This window comes from Taeniopygia guttata, chromosome 2, assembly GCF_048771995.1.
Source record: "Taeniopygia guttata chromosome 2, bTaeGut7.mat, whole genome shotgun sequence".
Lineage (NCBI taxonomy): Eukaryota > Metazoa > Chordata > Aves > Passeriformes > Estrildidae > Taeniopygia > Taeniopygia guttata.
The window spans coordinates 123,525,308-123,539,927 of record NC_133026.1 but is presented as its reverse complement, the minus strand read 5'-3'; the positions used below and the strand labels follow the sequence as shown (position 1 = coordinate 123,539,927).

The 14,620-nt window shown below is 40.9% G+C and overlaps 1 protein-coding gene across 9 annotated transcripts in view; it reads left to right on the top strand.

The window, feature by feature from the left end:
* Positions 1-14,620, top strand: part of PAG1 (phosphoprotein membrane anchor with glycosphingolipid microdomains 1) — a 111,488-nt gene that overhangs the window by 60,507 nt on the left and 36,361 nt on the right. For 7 of the 9 annotated variants that reach the window (XR_003958943.4, XR_003958942.4, XM_072924787.1 and 4 more), the window contains one exon: positions 2,646-2,710. The exons of 1 other annotated variant lie outside the window; for it this stretch is intronic. The gene's annotated coding sequence lies outside the window, so the exon portion shown is untranslated. Of the gene's footprint in view, positions 1-276; positions 728-2,645; positions 2,711-14,620 lie in introns of those variants that run through there. One more of the 9 variants, XM_030266365.4, reaches the window with a different exon arrangement.

Sequence of the window (14,620 nt, the reverse complement as noted above, 5' to 3'; positions counted from 1 at the left end):
TAATGCTGTGGGGCAGGAGCGAACAGCCACCGTGCCCAGAGGCTCTCGAGTGTGGTTACCGGGGCACCGAGAGCAGCGGCTGTGTCTGTGCTCTGGCCCGGGATCCCGGCAGGCAGGGACAGGCGCTTTCCCGGCAGGTGGGAAGGGCACCTTGCTCTGTCAGGGCACTGCGATTTCTCCTCTTCAAAAAGGCAGCCAAGGCTTCCAAGTCCTAAATTGCATTTTGTCTAACTCCTCCCCTATTCTGGCTGTTTGCTCATGCAACCACCCACGGATCCGAAACAAAAATGTGTGAAGCGAGGCAGGGAGGGCTCTTGCCAAGCGCAGATTCCATCTCCTCTCTAGGCGCCCGGGTCCCGTTGTGCGCTTACTCCGTCCCACTGCTGGACACGGCGGAGCTTTGGCTAATCGCAGACACATCAGCGTTTCCCTCCCGTTCCTTCTCATCACCCTGTGCTCCGAGAAGAAGAGAGGGGCTGCGGATGAGCGTGTGTGTGTGGCCCTGCTCGCCGGGCGGGCGGACAGAGGCGGCATTGTTGGCGGGCCGTGCCCGCTCGGCGGCCGAGGTGGGATCTGCGCCCTGCGTGCGGAATCGCTGAGCGGGACTGGGCTCGGGAGCTGCCCGGGTGCCCGGAGACAGCTTCAGAGCACTGCTTGAACAGCTTCTCCCGGTGCCTTCAGCACAATGCAAAGAGGGTCTAGGATGAGGAGTCCTTGTTAATCAAAGGTAATGTTTTTATGTTTAGAGTAGCATAAGTGAGTGGCTGTTGCCGCTCTTTGGCTGTTTATTGAAATAAGAGTGATACCACAGAGAGGAAAGTTATGAAGTCCTCTGTACTCCGCAGGAGAATAAAGCTTCATGGTGGCATCGTGCTGAGGGTTATTGAAGTTTGGCTGTTCCCCTTTATGTTGGCTTAGCTTGCATTACCAGTAATAAGAATATCTGTATGCGTTCTCATTAGAGGAAGAAAAGACTATTTAGTTTCCTTCTCCATCTTACTTTTAAAGCCAAAGGTTACTATTTATACACAATATTCAATTAATTCTGCTAATAGAAATATATTGCTATATAGCCATTAGGCAAGGTAAATACTTCTTATTACCAGAGACAGTTCCTCACCTCTCAAGGTACTCCCTGGAGTACAATGCCTCCTGTACAGTGGTAAAAAAACTAACATTTGCTGCACATATCTCAGCAGAAAGAAAAATCATTGTTGCATTTATTTTTCCAGCCACCTTGCAATAACTATGATTACACAGACTGTGCCAAACAGATTTTTCATTGTTGTGCCAGTATTTCTCATGTGCTCTTGGTACTTCAGTCCTATTTTAGTGGTTTTTAAATTACTAATTTTTTTAGTTTCTAAGTAAAGATATATTTTTTCTGAGTGTTTGCTGTTCATGTTGCTGTCTGTTCTTTGTGGATGTTAAGTCTGTTTTTGAGACTGTATGCTGCTATTTGGAGATGATGACAAACATGGTCCTAAAAGCACAAACCTTGTGGCTGTTGCTAATTTTTTGTGCCCAGGTTGACATGCTTTTGGGGTGAACGGGCTCAGCTGCTTTGAAGAGCCCCCCCCCCCCCAAAAAAAAAATCTAAATCTGGAGCTCTTAATAACACAAGTGGTGTTTGAAAGGTTTTTTCCTAAGAAGGGGTTAAAATGAGGAGAGTGCAGTTTGTGTACTGAAGAACTTGACTCAGTTCTGCCAATGCAGCACCGTTTGTTCTGTGTAATTTGGGAGAACACAGCTTGTACCTCCTGTTTGCCTGATGGCACATAGCAGCCCCAGAGGACACACACTGCTTTTGTGTTTCTGCTCAGTTTTAATCTTTAGGGAGCAACTGTCTCAAAGAATAAACACATTTCCTTGTAGGAGAAACTCCAGAAAACATCCTGCTAGTGACAGCGGCAGCCGCTGCCCATCATCCTAGGCGTTCCTCTGCCAAAAACGGCGAGGCTTTGTGAGCTGGCCAGCCAAAGGCTGGGAGCTGCAAACTCTGTATTCCCGAGGATGGCCAAAGGAAATCGGGTTTCAAAGAGCTGAATTAAAACTGTGAGGCTGCTAGCTGGTGGCTAAAAATGCAGCCCAGGGCCTTCTGGCATCCCTTTTCTGCAGGAGTGTCCTGCCCACTAATCCCTACACACTCCTCAGCCTGCTTGGTGGTGGGGCTGGTTGGGCACCAGGCAGGCAGGTAATGAGCCTGCTCACTCCCTCCATGCAGGCTTTTAGTTTAACTCAAAATTGGATGTTTATTATTTTGAATACACTGCCTTATACTGGTGTAGAGCCTGTTACGTTTATTTTACTGATTGGTTTTAACTGGCAAACAAAATTTCATTTACTGTTAGTTTTAAAAAGTGGAGTAAATACAGGTCCCACACAAAATAATCCCGCATGATATTTGTTTGCTAGATGTTGAGTGCCTCGCTTATACAGAGACTTTTATAACCCATTTCCTTCAGAGTATATGACGCTAAGAGGGCAGGGTCAATTTAAAATAAATAGCTTTTGCTTACGAAGTTGACTTCAGTCTATTGTATATGTTTCTGTAAACAAAAAGATGCAGCAGAGTTTGGGATGGATATAAGCATAAGCAGGGGTTTTGAGATAATGTTGTAACTGGTGTTTCATCGGTGTTTCAGCCCAGAAGCTTTGGCTTCGTCACTGGGAGAGCCTGTATGAAGACCTGTGTGGATGATGTTATAAGGTAAGGAATACGTATTAGGTATGTTCTTTAAGTTCTTAATTTTGCATTGCTACAGAGTTTCTGTGTGAGAAATTGCTACACTCTATTTAATTTCTTTTCAGAGAGACTCCTTTGTTTGGTAGTAACAAATAAATGAGCAAGACTAATGGTTTTCAGTGTAGATGATGACATGTCTTAAATGATGTTGAATTTCAGTTCCTCTGCTAGGAGCCTCAAACTGTCCCTTTGGGGAGATGCTCATGCTGTGTGTCTGGCTGGAGGGCCTCTTGGTGCAGCATCACTTGCAGTGTTTTATTCAATTTGGTAATGTTACATTAAAACAGGAGTGTGCAGTGTGTTTTCTGATTCCCAGAAATATTATCACTTAGTGCATTGCCCTGCCAGCTTTAGTGTCGCCTTTTGTTCTACACTCATCTCTCTCTGGGTAGCAGTCCCCATCCACTCTATTTCCCTGCAGACACAGTGCACTTGAGGCTTTTATCCACAAGCAGACTGATGATCAATGAACAGCACCATTCTCACCTCCTTTCCCAGGGCTTCATGCACTGAGTCACCAAATAATGTGTCAATAAATGAAGAATCTATTTGAAATTAATTGATGAGGAAATGTGGAACTCTTCTGATCTGGCATCCTAAAAGTCCTAATTGCCTTTCATGCTAGGCAATTCACAAGCCTGCATGCATATTACAAAGTCTAGCAGTGTTAGTATAGTACAGCTGTGCTGCATATTTCCTTAATCTGCTTGTTTAGAGACACACAGAATATTCATTTTAATCATTTCCGCTGCATAGTAGGTACTGGAGGAAATACCAGGGAGAGCCCTGTCACTGGGAAAATGCATCATTTCAATGTGTAATGTAAATATTTTAGCTAACCAAATGTAAACACTGTTTTGCCTTTAGGATGGGAAAAGACTGTTGCAGTCAGAAACGAGCTGACATAAGAGTGACCCTGTATAGATGAGATACAAAATTGTGTTCACACATTTTGGTAATCAAAACAGAGCCCTTAATGAATTGCCTAGTGTGAAAGGAATTACAAACACAAATGTGCCTGACACAAGGCATTAGGAAGTTGCTGCTGTATTAATGCTAGAATGAAGGACTTTTCAGGATTCATGGGGGTCCAAGGTCTATGGGGAGGATGATGGGAGATGAGAGAGATAAGATGATGAGAGATGTGCTATTGTGAGGGCTAAACAAAGGCTGGAGACTCTCTGGAGGGAAACCTAAAGTTGTAAGTACACTCTGAATGTCCATGCTTCTCCATGCCACTGACTGTGAGTTGCGTTCACTGTGCCAGGACAGTAAATTCAGAAGTTTTCAAGGGTTAGAAGATGGTAGAAGCAACAAATATGCTAGATTCAGTAAGAAGCACCTTGTTTCACTCACAGCCATGCTGTGGTTTTTCAGCCGGTGAATTCAAAGGAAAGCAGAACTCCTAGGGAGCTCAGAGTGGTTGCTCATCAGTTCTGCCTGAACTGGCTTCATAAGTGTGTGAAGACTTATGTTCAAGTGGTGCTTGATAGAAACCAAACACATGATTTAACTTTTGGTACTGAAATTTGTCCTGAAAAGCAGCACAGGATCCAGAATCCTCCCAGATTCCACTTGATTTCATTGTGCAGTAAATGGTCTTTGGGCATTCCCCAGATTGCTAAGCAGAAGAAACATCTGGAGGTATTTAGCTGGCTGTATGTTCTAGCCCTTGGATTGTTAATATCTGAAGAGGAAGAAACGACACAAAGAATTTGTCTAGACTCCGTGGATTGCAAGAAACTAGTTAGATCTTATTTCTGAAGGCACAGGTTCATGTAAATGCCCAAGTGAGTAAGCTTTCATTACTGAAATAGCTGGGGGATTTTTCAAGGTTGATTTTTGTTTTTATTACCAACAATGGGTAATATATTAATGTCTGCCTCACATTTGCTATTTCTTTGTTATAACAGCTGGAAATTTACATTTACACATAGGCCTCAGAGCTAAAAATGTCATTCCTTAGGTTAAAAACCCGTAATGATTTTTGTTGTTCTCTTTAATACGAAAGGAGAACTGAAAATACAAGGAAAAGACAAACAGGAAGGGTAGTCTCCATATGATAAATGATCTCAGTTGGAGCAAAGATTAATCATGTATAGTGTAGCCTTAAAAGTGTCATTGTCTGCCACTACTACAGCAATTTACCTATAGCCAAATGAGCAAATCTATAAAATTATTTAAAGAAAGTAGAAGAAATCAAATACTAAACGTCATCAGTGAAAATACAATAGCTTTTTCTCAGTACAGAGGAAGTTAGGAGCTCCTCTTGTGTGGATGAGAAGTGTTCTGCATAGATGAGAATGACTTTATCACAGAATTAAACTTGTGTGGCTAGAAAATCTAATAATTTTGTGCAATAACTTCTTTTAATTATTCTCTTGAATACAGATAATCCAAATCTCCTTTATCTCCCAGACAGATGTATCAATTTTCATGGGAAAGCATTAATACAGTCAAAAGTAAGAGCTTCATTTTTTTCCTTTATGGGCAGGAAGTTCATATACTTTTGCTAAAGGGCTGTATTTTGCCTTTAAATAAAAACAAACAAAAAGGATTCTGTGTTTTAGCACAGGGAAAAAGGTAGGAACAGATTGCTCTGTAGTGCTGAATTCACAGCATCATTTTTCTAAAATAAAATCATATTATTTGAAGACTGATGAGAGAGAGGGAATTTAGGAGAAGGGAAGTGCAGTTGAAAAAATTTTGGAAGGAGATTATAAACTTCAGGGCAGAAGGGAGTTAGATAAAAGAATCTGTGAGAGTGGGAATAATAATGTGAAGAGGAACAGACTGTGCTGGTGATATCTTTTGGCCAAGGTTTTGAAAAGAATTCATAATATGATCTGCAATCTCGGTCTTTGAGGGGGAGAATGGGAATTTTTCCATTTACAGTAAAGGCGAGTAAGAATGTCATTGCTCCAGCTGTTAAAATATTTTGAAATCTACTTCAAACTGATTATTTATTGCAGTGTTAAAGTATGGACTGTTGTGAACAGAAGAAAAAGAGAAACTGGAATCAATCCCAAAAAGTGGGTTGAAAGTATAATTTATGCTTCCCTGAGAGGGAATGGGACTGCTTGTCCAGTTCAGCTCATACCAACCCAGTTCTCTGAGAGACTGTTTTTTTGGAAGTCTCCTTGGATAGATACAGTTGGAGGTGAACAAATCTCAAGGTTCAAATCTGCAAGGGAAACTTGGAAGCCTCTGTTAAAGCCAGGGGTAAATTAGATGCATATTTTGATCTGGAAGTGCCATCTGAATGTGCTTCACAAAGCACGTGAGGACCACGGCATCCCAGGCATTTCTGGCATACACTTGAGAACAGACTTGTGTAAGGCAGAGTTTCTGCAGAAGGTGGATGGGCTACATGGGCTGTTCCTGTGCCTGCAGCTTTTTCAGAAGCCCCTCTTTCGTCGTGGGACAGAGCAGTCCACCATCTTTGCTTGTTCAGTCATTTCTATGTAACACATTTTTCACATTTATATCTACATTTAACCAGTTCCAGGTGAATAGCAGTAACTTTCAGCATTAGGTAAATATGTCTGTGAAATGAATTTATCCTTCTGCTGTTTAGACTGTCAGTAGCCTTGGACAATCTGCTGTCATCAGACTGACTTGGGTTCTTAGCTTTGCTCTTGTGGCACAGCCAATTCCATTTCAGTGTATGTGAATTAAAGAGAGTATGCTCTAATAATATTTTATATTTACACAGCACATCTCATCCCAGAGGACTTTATAAATCATGTATATTCAACACCTCTGACCTTTCACAGTCCCTTCAGAGCGGGAGAACAAGCATTTTATGAAAGCAATAAAACCACAGGAATTTTTTTCTGTAGTACTGGGGGGAACTCATTAATTACAGAATGAATTTTGTTCCCTAAGCTACAGCTTCAGTTTGTGAAGACCTTTATTGAAAATTTCTTCAAGATAAGATCCTATGTTTTGTGTAAACCACGAACAAAGAGCTAATCCATCCTTTTAAAACTGGACCCCTGGAAATATTTCACTCTTGCATCTAAACAAACATAAAAGTGTCACTACCTCTACACATTGGCTGTCATTTACCCATAAATTGTCACCTCTTCCTTAAGGATCTCCCCAAAATGCTATAGTCTGCCTTCCCGCCCAGCTGCTATGCATCCTTCCATTACAGTGTGGGAAATACAGCAAAATTGATGCATCAGAAAACCTAGTTACTTGCTTTTGAGGAAGTCAAATGTGACTGATCCTCCGAGGTATCAAGCTGAAGAAATTCAGCATTCTGTGCATTTGGTCAGCATATGCAGAGGAGGAGGGATGAGCAAAGCCAAAGGAACAAGGGAGAGGAGGAGGAGGATGGCGATGAATTCATCTTCCAGGTATTTAGTGCCTCTTCCTGTGAACATTAGGAGGATGACCCAGTGCCTGTGGGTATCAGTCAGTGTCTGTCCCTGCAGCACTGGGTCAGCGAGGGGGAGTGTGGGGCCCTTTGTCTTCCCAGGGCATCCTTCTTGTGGTGCCAGGCTCAGCTTACGTGCAGGACTACCACTACCTCAGTGGGGTCAAATTCCCTCTACTTTAAGAAAAAACTGCAGAGGAGCTGCTTTCCTGAATTTTAAAGAAGAAAATTGACATGCAGCCTGTTCTAGTGTGGCCTTTGCCAGGCCATTTTGTGGGTTGATTTGGGCCTTATTTAGTCTGTTGTTTTAAACAGAAGGACAACAATATTTCTATTCTAGTTGTACAATTCAGGAAATGGATTACAAAACCGCAGTTAACAGTGACTGTCATGGGTGGTAACTCAGTTAATAATAGATTAAAGAATCTTTACATTTTCAGTGTATTGTTTTGCTATTTGTCTCTCTTTTTAGCTTGTCTGGATTTAATATCATTTATTCCATTTAGGAGCATTACTGAGACAAACCTCATTAAAGCAGGCATTATAGTCCTTGTTTTGATTAGCACTCAAGGCCACTAGATAATGATGCTTAAAAAAAAATCTCTTATTTCTCTCATGGTCATTAGCACTGTGATCATTGCCAACCTTCATACAACAGTGTAAGTTGTTTTTTTTTTCCTAAATCTCAGAGCCAGTTGTGAATGTCTGTAATATAGTCTGTGACATTTGAACTGTAACATTTATCTCAAAAATAACAGTTCTTGCTCTTTCAGTGCTCATACTTGCAAGAAATTGGATCTTTATATATAAGACAGTCAAAAAATATCATTAACTAGCTAATATTTTTCAAAGCTATTTTATTGAGGTGTTTTTTTGTATTTTTAGTTGCTTGTTGTGGTGAGGCTTTCTAGACATTCAGGTATGTACATGTTCTCAAACAGCATCCTGACCAGAGAAAGGCATTTGCACCACTCCTAACAACACCAGACCATTTCAACCCTGGACTAACATGGGCAATTAAAATAATTTCCACACATCATGTTTAAGCCAGTGACATGTAATTTTTAGGACAAAGCCTCTCAGCACCTCTTTCCAATATTCATCTGCACTCAAAGGATAAGCAGCTGCTATTAAATGCTAATGTCTTTTGTGGGTGAATGGCCATTTTAGGGCATGTTATTAACTCTGTGCAAATCAGTGCATTTTCCATCTTAGTGTACAGAGTTGACTTCACACACTATTCCCTTTGCAGGTTTTAGTTCTGTTAACCAAAAAGAAAAATGAGAAGAATTATACATTTGATGAGTTTGGGTTGGCATCTTGAAGGATGGGGCATGTCCATCTGCAATTACATGCTCAGGCTGTGGGGACCAGACCTCTCACCTTACAGGCTTGTGGAATTGCAGGTCTTAGGGCAAAAAGCCAGACCAATTAACATTTCTAATAACGCAGCTGACTTACTTTACTTTGTTGCTGTGTTTTACCTACTGCAGATGTACACTGGGTACCTGGAAAGAGGCACTCACTCTAGTGTTTGTTTTTTATTCTTAAAGACCCAAGTCACCCTGTGCTCCCACTAACTTGCCATATCCAGGTGTGGGAGCCCAGCAGACTCCTAAGGTCCTTTGAGCTGCTCAGAGCAAGCTGAATGCTTCTTTGCATGAACACACTTCTTTATTGAGATAAAAATTCTTGCTTTTCCCCTGCTTCTCTTCTTCCTGAAAAGGAAAAAAACGTGCACACACACTCACACACATCCACAGACACACACAAAAGGGGTACAGCACACAGTGCTTTAGCATAGTCTTGCTTTGGCTTAAGACTGGCTTATTACTACCAAGAGTGTATTTCTTGCTGTGGCCATGATCCCCCAGCCCCTGCTCCAGCATTTAGGGGACTCATGTGGGATGAGGGGCTAGGAGTGCCAGATGTATAAAATATTAATTTTGTTGAACTGTTCTACAATTCTCCAAACCTTCTGAGCACAGAAACCTTTTTTATTGTATTGCAGCCCAAGCCACCTAATCTGCACTCTCCTGGTTTGGGCATTTTTAAGAATTTTGCTCACTAAGGCAAAATCCAGTTCTGTTCTATTCCTATTTGTTTTGTCTAGCCTTGCTCAGAGTAGATAATTAGTAGTTAAAATACCATCATCTTAATGTTCTTTACCATGTATGAAAACCTGCTTGTCTCAGAAGCTGTTATACATGAACCATGTAGAAGAATTAGCTTCAGAGTAGAATAATACTGGATTTATTATTCAACCAGTGTCAGCACACTGACCTGGTTTTTCCTGTTATTATTCTTACCTAAATAGTTGCTGCAGTTGAAAGGCATCTCCCAATTTCTGAAACAGAGGAGAAAACCAGATCTGAGGAAGAATTCTCACTTGTGAATTCCTGATAAATACGATTACATTCCCACAGTTCATAATTTCTCATTATTTATTTAATTTATACACCATTATAGCTGTGAATGAGGCTTTACAAAACCACAGGGACACAATCTTTGCCCCAAAGAGATTGTAGCTGAAATTAGACACAACATATGACCAATTATTTCAATAGACAAAGCAGGATTACACCAAATAAAAATGGTTTTTGTTGCATATCTTGTGTACATTGTAAGCTTGTAATCATATAGTTATTTGGAAAAGACCTGTTTGTGCCCCTGAATGTGGTGATTGGTAACAAAGCTCTAGAATAAAGCCATCATTATTGTTTGCTGGTTTAAACCAGAAAACCTGGGACACTAATGACTAATCATTGCTTCCCTACAGGCAGTTTAATTAAAAAGCTGGGTTTAATAGAGAATGTATTCAGTATTTACTTCTAGCTGCTGTGGCCTCCAAGGATCTTCAGTCGATTTTTAAACCCATCTTGAAGATATTTGCCTGGTGCATTTTTTTGCATGGTGAAGGCAGAACCTCTTGGAGGCTCTATCAGGACACATTTTCTTCAGCCTAATCTTGGACACACGGTGAATAATAAGATTTGTCTTAATTTTAAGTAAAAAAGTGTTTTACTCCATACATACAGAGTTCTTTTGCTACTATTTTGTTCCAAGTGCCGGTATCATATTTTATTTCCAGGAATAAGCCATAATCTTGCAGTACATCATTGTTTAAGTGTTCCTCAGCAGAAGAGGCTACCATCCTCATATAAATACTGCATGTACTTGTATCAAATCCTCAGGCTTTATTTTGACATTTGAGTATCTAGACCTTTTGCTTGACAGGACGTTAACTAATGAACGGAGGTTTGTCCACGATTTCCAGAGCTCTGCTAGTGTAGAGCTCATCTCATCCCCTCTCTAGGTGAGGAAGAATGTCCATGGTAGGAGCAGGGTGAGCTGGGTGAAGGGAATGGGGCCGGAAACCTCCCCACCTTCTCACCCCCAGCAACAGGTGAGGCTTGGGGTCTTATTCCACAGCAATTCACTCAGATAAAAAGAGGATTAGGGTACCTGCTTGTCTACCCCACAGGATTCTGGTGTGGCTAATTAGTCAATATTTGCACAGCTCTGATAAAATGCTTTAAAGTGCCAATTATGAATAATAATTATCTTCTGAAGATGATTGGGAGTCCACATTTGCATGTTGATTCAGGTCACAGGAGTCAGTCTTTCAAATAACAGCCCTTATTTAAATGCCTTGCTGATTCCTTATCTCATGTTGTGTGTTGTTTTTTTAAGGATGAGGAGAAACATTAGTTTACCCTCAGGAAAGACCAGGTCTCACTGTTTTTAATAATGAGTTATGTACTTAGTCACAGTAGGTAAATTTACAAACCAAGCAGGACACACTCGGAGATCGATTCTGTCTGTTGGGCAGATGGTTTTACACAAAATATTCAGCAGGACAAGCCTGCTGAGACTTTAAAACAAATACTGCTAAGTAACATTGCCATAAGCCTCTTAATATGGTGGCAATGCCTGATTTACACTCTGAAGAGCTCCTACTTTATATCTCATCTATTTACTGATGTGTAATAGATTTACTCTGGGAAGAGACTTGATCTCAGCAGATTTACTTTGCAGGCTGCATTTTCAGTTGCATCTTTCTTCCAGAAAATAGTAACTAGTCCTCAACACTAACTGCAGGACACTTAACTATTTTATTAGTAACAGCATGCCAGTATTAAAGACAAAGCAAGAACAGCCTACAAAAGAAGTCTATGAGTGGACTTCAAATTTTTAAGATTCCTGTAAACTTTCTGTTGCAGCAGAAATATTTTTTTTTCTTAACATTCTGCATTTTCTTGTAGCTTTAGAAATGTTGCTGGTCCCCTTAACTGGATAATAAGAGGCTTAATTATTTATTCTACTTTTATATGAGTTAATTGGAGAAGTGTTGCCTGTAATTTAGTTTTAATATTTGAGTCTGTATGTCTGTATGTTAATGTTGCATTATATAAAAGGAAATCTACAGTTGTACTTAATTCTGCAGAGAGAACAAAATTCTGCCTCCAGTTACTACACAAGAGCAATTGGGAATAAAATTGGGCCAGAAGTTCCCTGCCTTCTATCTCTTTGCGGTAACATAAAATTTTAATGGGGAAAAATTACACCAAAAAAAAAGAACACTTTGTTTAAAAATGTTCATAAAGGGAAAAGAAGGTTGTTTGGGTTTTTTCTTTTTCTTTTTTTTTTTTTTTTGCCTGAAGAGAGGCCTTTTGATAGTTGTTTGCTAATTTTCTGCTTATACATGTGTTCAGTAGCTGTATAGGGACATTAAACACAATGTTGATATGAGCCCACACATTGATGCTCCAGCAGAGGGGTCTTAAATATTCATATGATGACTAGATTTGTGTTGTTTTATTTGCTTTTCTACCCAAAGTTCTAAGCACCATCAGATAATTAAACATTACAGGGTCTGTGACAGTGAGCGTTTCTGAAAGTCTGGACATTAATTTTGTGACCAGCCAGCTGGACGGAGTGTGATGCTCTGGCATTGTTTTACTTGGAGAAAAGTGTTTTTCTGATATTAGACTAAAATGTTTAATCCCTGAATAAATCCTTATGGTTTTCTGAGAAAGATTTAAGTGCTAAGAGCATTCAGCTTTGTGTAGGAAATGATTTTAGAGGAAGATGTTTGTGCCTGTGCAATAGTAAAGCATAGCATTACTGGTGTGAGATTCAAGTGCAACTGAAAACTCCTAAATTCAGGCAAGTATCTGCAGAGCACCTTCAGGCCCCATAACAGTCAGTGGCAATCAGAGCCTCCTTCAGCTGTTCATGCAGAAGCAGCTGGTGCCTTTTGAGGTGCCCTGGTGCATTTTTCATAATTTCTTAATAGCTATTTGAGAAGCATGAGAGTTGGCCTTGTGCCATGTCTGCTGACCTCATCCAGGTGCAGGTTTCCTCTGCCTAAAGAGATGGCAGTGAATGGTGTTTGAAATGCCATAAACTGTGCCTTTTGGCCTTCATCTGCCACTCCAGAAGGACACAAATCTCCTGCAGTTCTTGCATCAAGTTGTTCTGATGCCTTGTGAAGACTGACCAAGAACAGAGGCTAGATGTAGTTAAAGAATAAACTATTAGGAGTTAAGGAATAAACTATTATTAGGAGGCCTCAATGGATACACCTTGGGCAGTGCAAGAGCCCTGACAGGGCTACACCCATGATGAACCCAAAATGGTCACACACTTTTATAAGTTCCGGTCCATTAGCATATTGGAGTTAATTGTCCAGTTACAGCTTTATCTTAGGAAGTCCCATCCTTCTTGTTTTTCTCTCTTCAGTCCACCATTGTTTATGCTCTTGGGCCTGAAACTTGGATCATTTGTCCTTGGTCCCCATTTAGAGAAGGAACTGTTTTGTCTACCTACTCTGAAGAGAGCTTACTATCCCCTAATATGAAGCTCAGAACTACACACTAAAGCAGTACAGAATCTGAAAAATATAAAAGCTAAAACCTGAGGCACCAGTTCATCTCTGTGGACACATCTGCACAAATATCCAGACATCCTGGATGCCTTTAGGCAGCTCAGGCGGTTCTAGCTGTCAGTGTTTAGGCAACTAAATGGCCCCCTGGGCTGGTTATCTGCATCTTTTGTGAGGCTCCACTGCCTGGTACCCCTGGAAACACGGGAGGCTCAGACACGTCACTCACACACAGACACACTTGGGCATCTCACGCACCTCACGATGGGTGGCTGACTCCCACACATCCTGTCACAAGTGTGACTCCTCACTGAGCCTGCAGAGCTGCCTGGGACTTCGTTGGGAGAAAATAAAAAATCTATGGAAGGGCTGAGGAAGGAAGGAGGGAGAGAAAACTGTAGTTCTGCACATATTACTGCTGTGATGTGCTCTGTAACTCAGCTGGTGAGACGCACTGTGGATTTGATCTCTGGTCTCCCAGTTGTCCTGCCTTATCTGTATAGCCGCAAAACAGCCCCTGGGCAATCAAGCCAAGTCAGAAAGCTGCACCAGAGGGACGTCAGCGGCCCTGAGGCTTGATAACTGGGCAGCACCAGCCCAGTGGAATAAATAAATTGTGCATCCTGAAATGGCTGAAATGACTGTCCTGAGACAGCAGTAAGTACCCTATGGTAACTGGCTTGTTTTCTCAATCTTTTTGGGCCAACATCATTTCCCAACATCATTTTGCCTTTTCCTTTCTTTCACTTCACCTGCGGTTGCCAGCAGTGCTGTCTTTGCCTATTAGCAATTGTGTACCAGCTGCTGTGCTTTTTCTTTTTTTGGCAGTTTCCGTGCAGATTGTGCTTCCTTTTTTTTGCCCCAAACCTTTTTGGTGCATGTCAGCATTTTATCTGTTCACATGCACTAGGGAATGATAGGAGCCATGATCTATTTGGGTCAGTGCATGCCTGTAACAATTCCAAAAGGAGGGCTTTTCTAAGAATAAATTCTCCAATGCCAATCTAGTTCTCATTCTTACCCACATAATATCTGTTAGCACCTTCTGCTATTTTTATACATGTGAAACTGGGGTAGCATGATGAGTCTTTCTGTTGTTTTTGCTTTCTTCCAGATGAACTAAGTCTTACAATTCTTCTTTGGTTGAATGACTCATGGAAATACTTAGCAAAGTGTGTGGTTTAGCAGCTGCCCCAGACTAATGTCTGCAATTATACGTTTCAAGTCAGCTGAAAATCCAGAAAGGACTCCCTAAAAGGATGACATGGTTGCTTTTTCTGAAAGTAGCACATAAATTTGATATTGAATCTAAGTAAATGCAGAGGTAAATGACCTTTGTTCGTCAGGCAGTTTGCCAGGAGTTCATTGCAGTCAAGAAAAATTTTCAACAAAAGGAAAAATTAATTTACAGTCACTGCCATCAAATCAACCTGTAAATGTTTCAGCTTTCAATAACTAATGGTCACTCTCTTGACTTACAAATGGTTTCTTTGAAAACTGTTTCCTTTTGCAGAATTGGATTGCTTTGCAATAAAACTATGTCCTGAAGTGATGAAAAGAGATGAAAAAGCTTTTTTCACCATATAGCATTAGGTTATCCTTT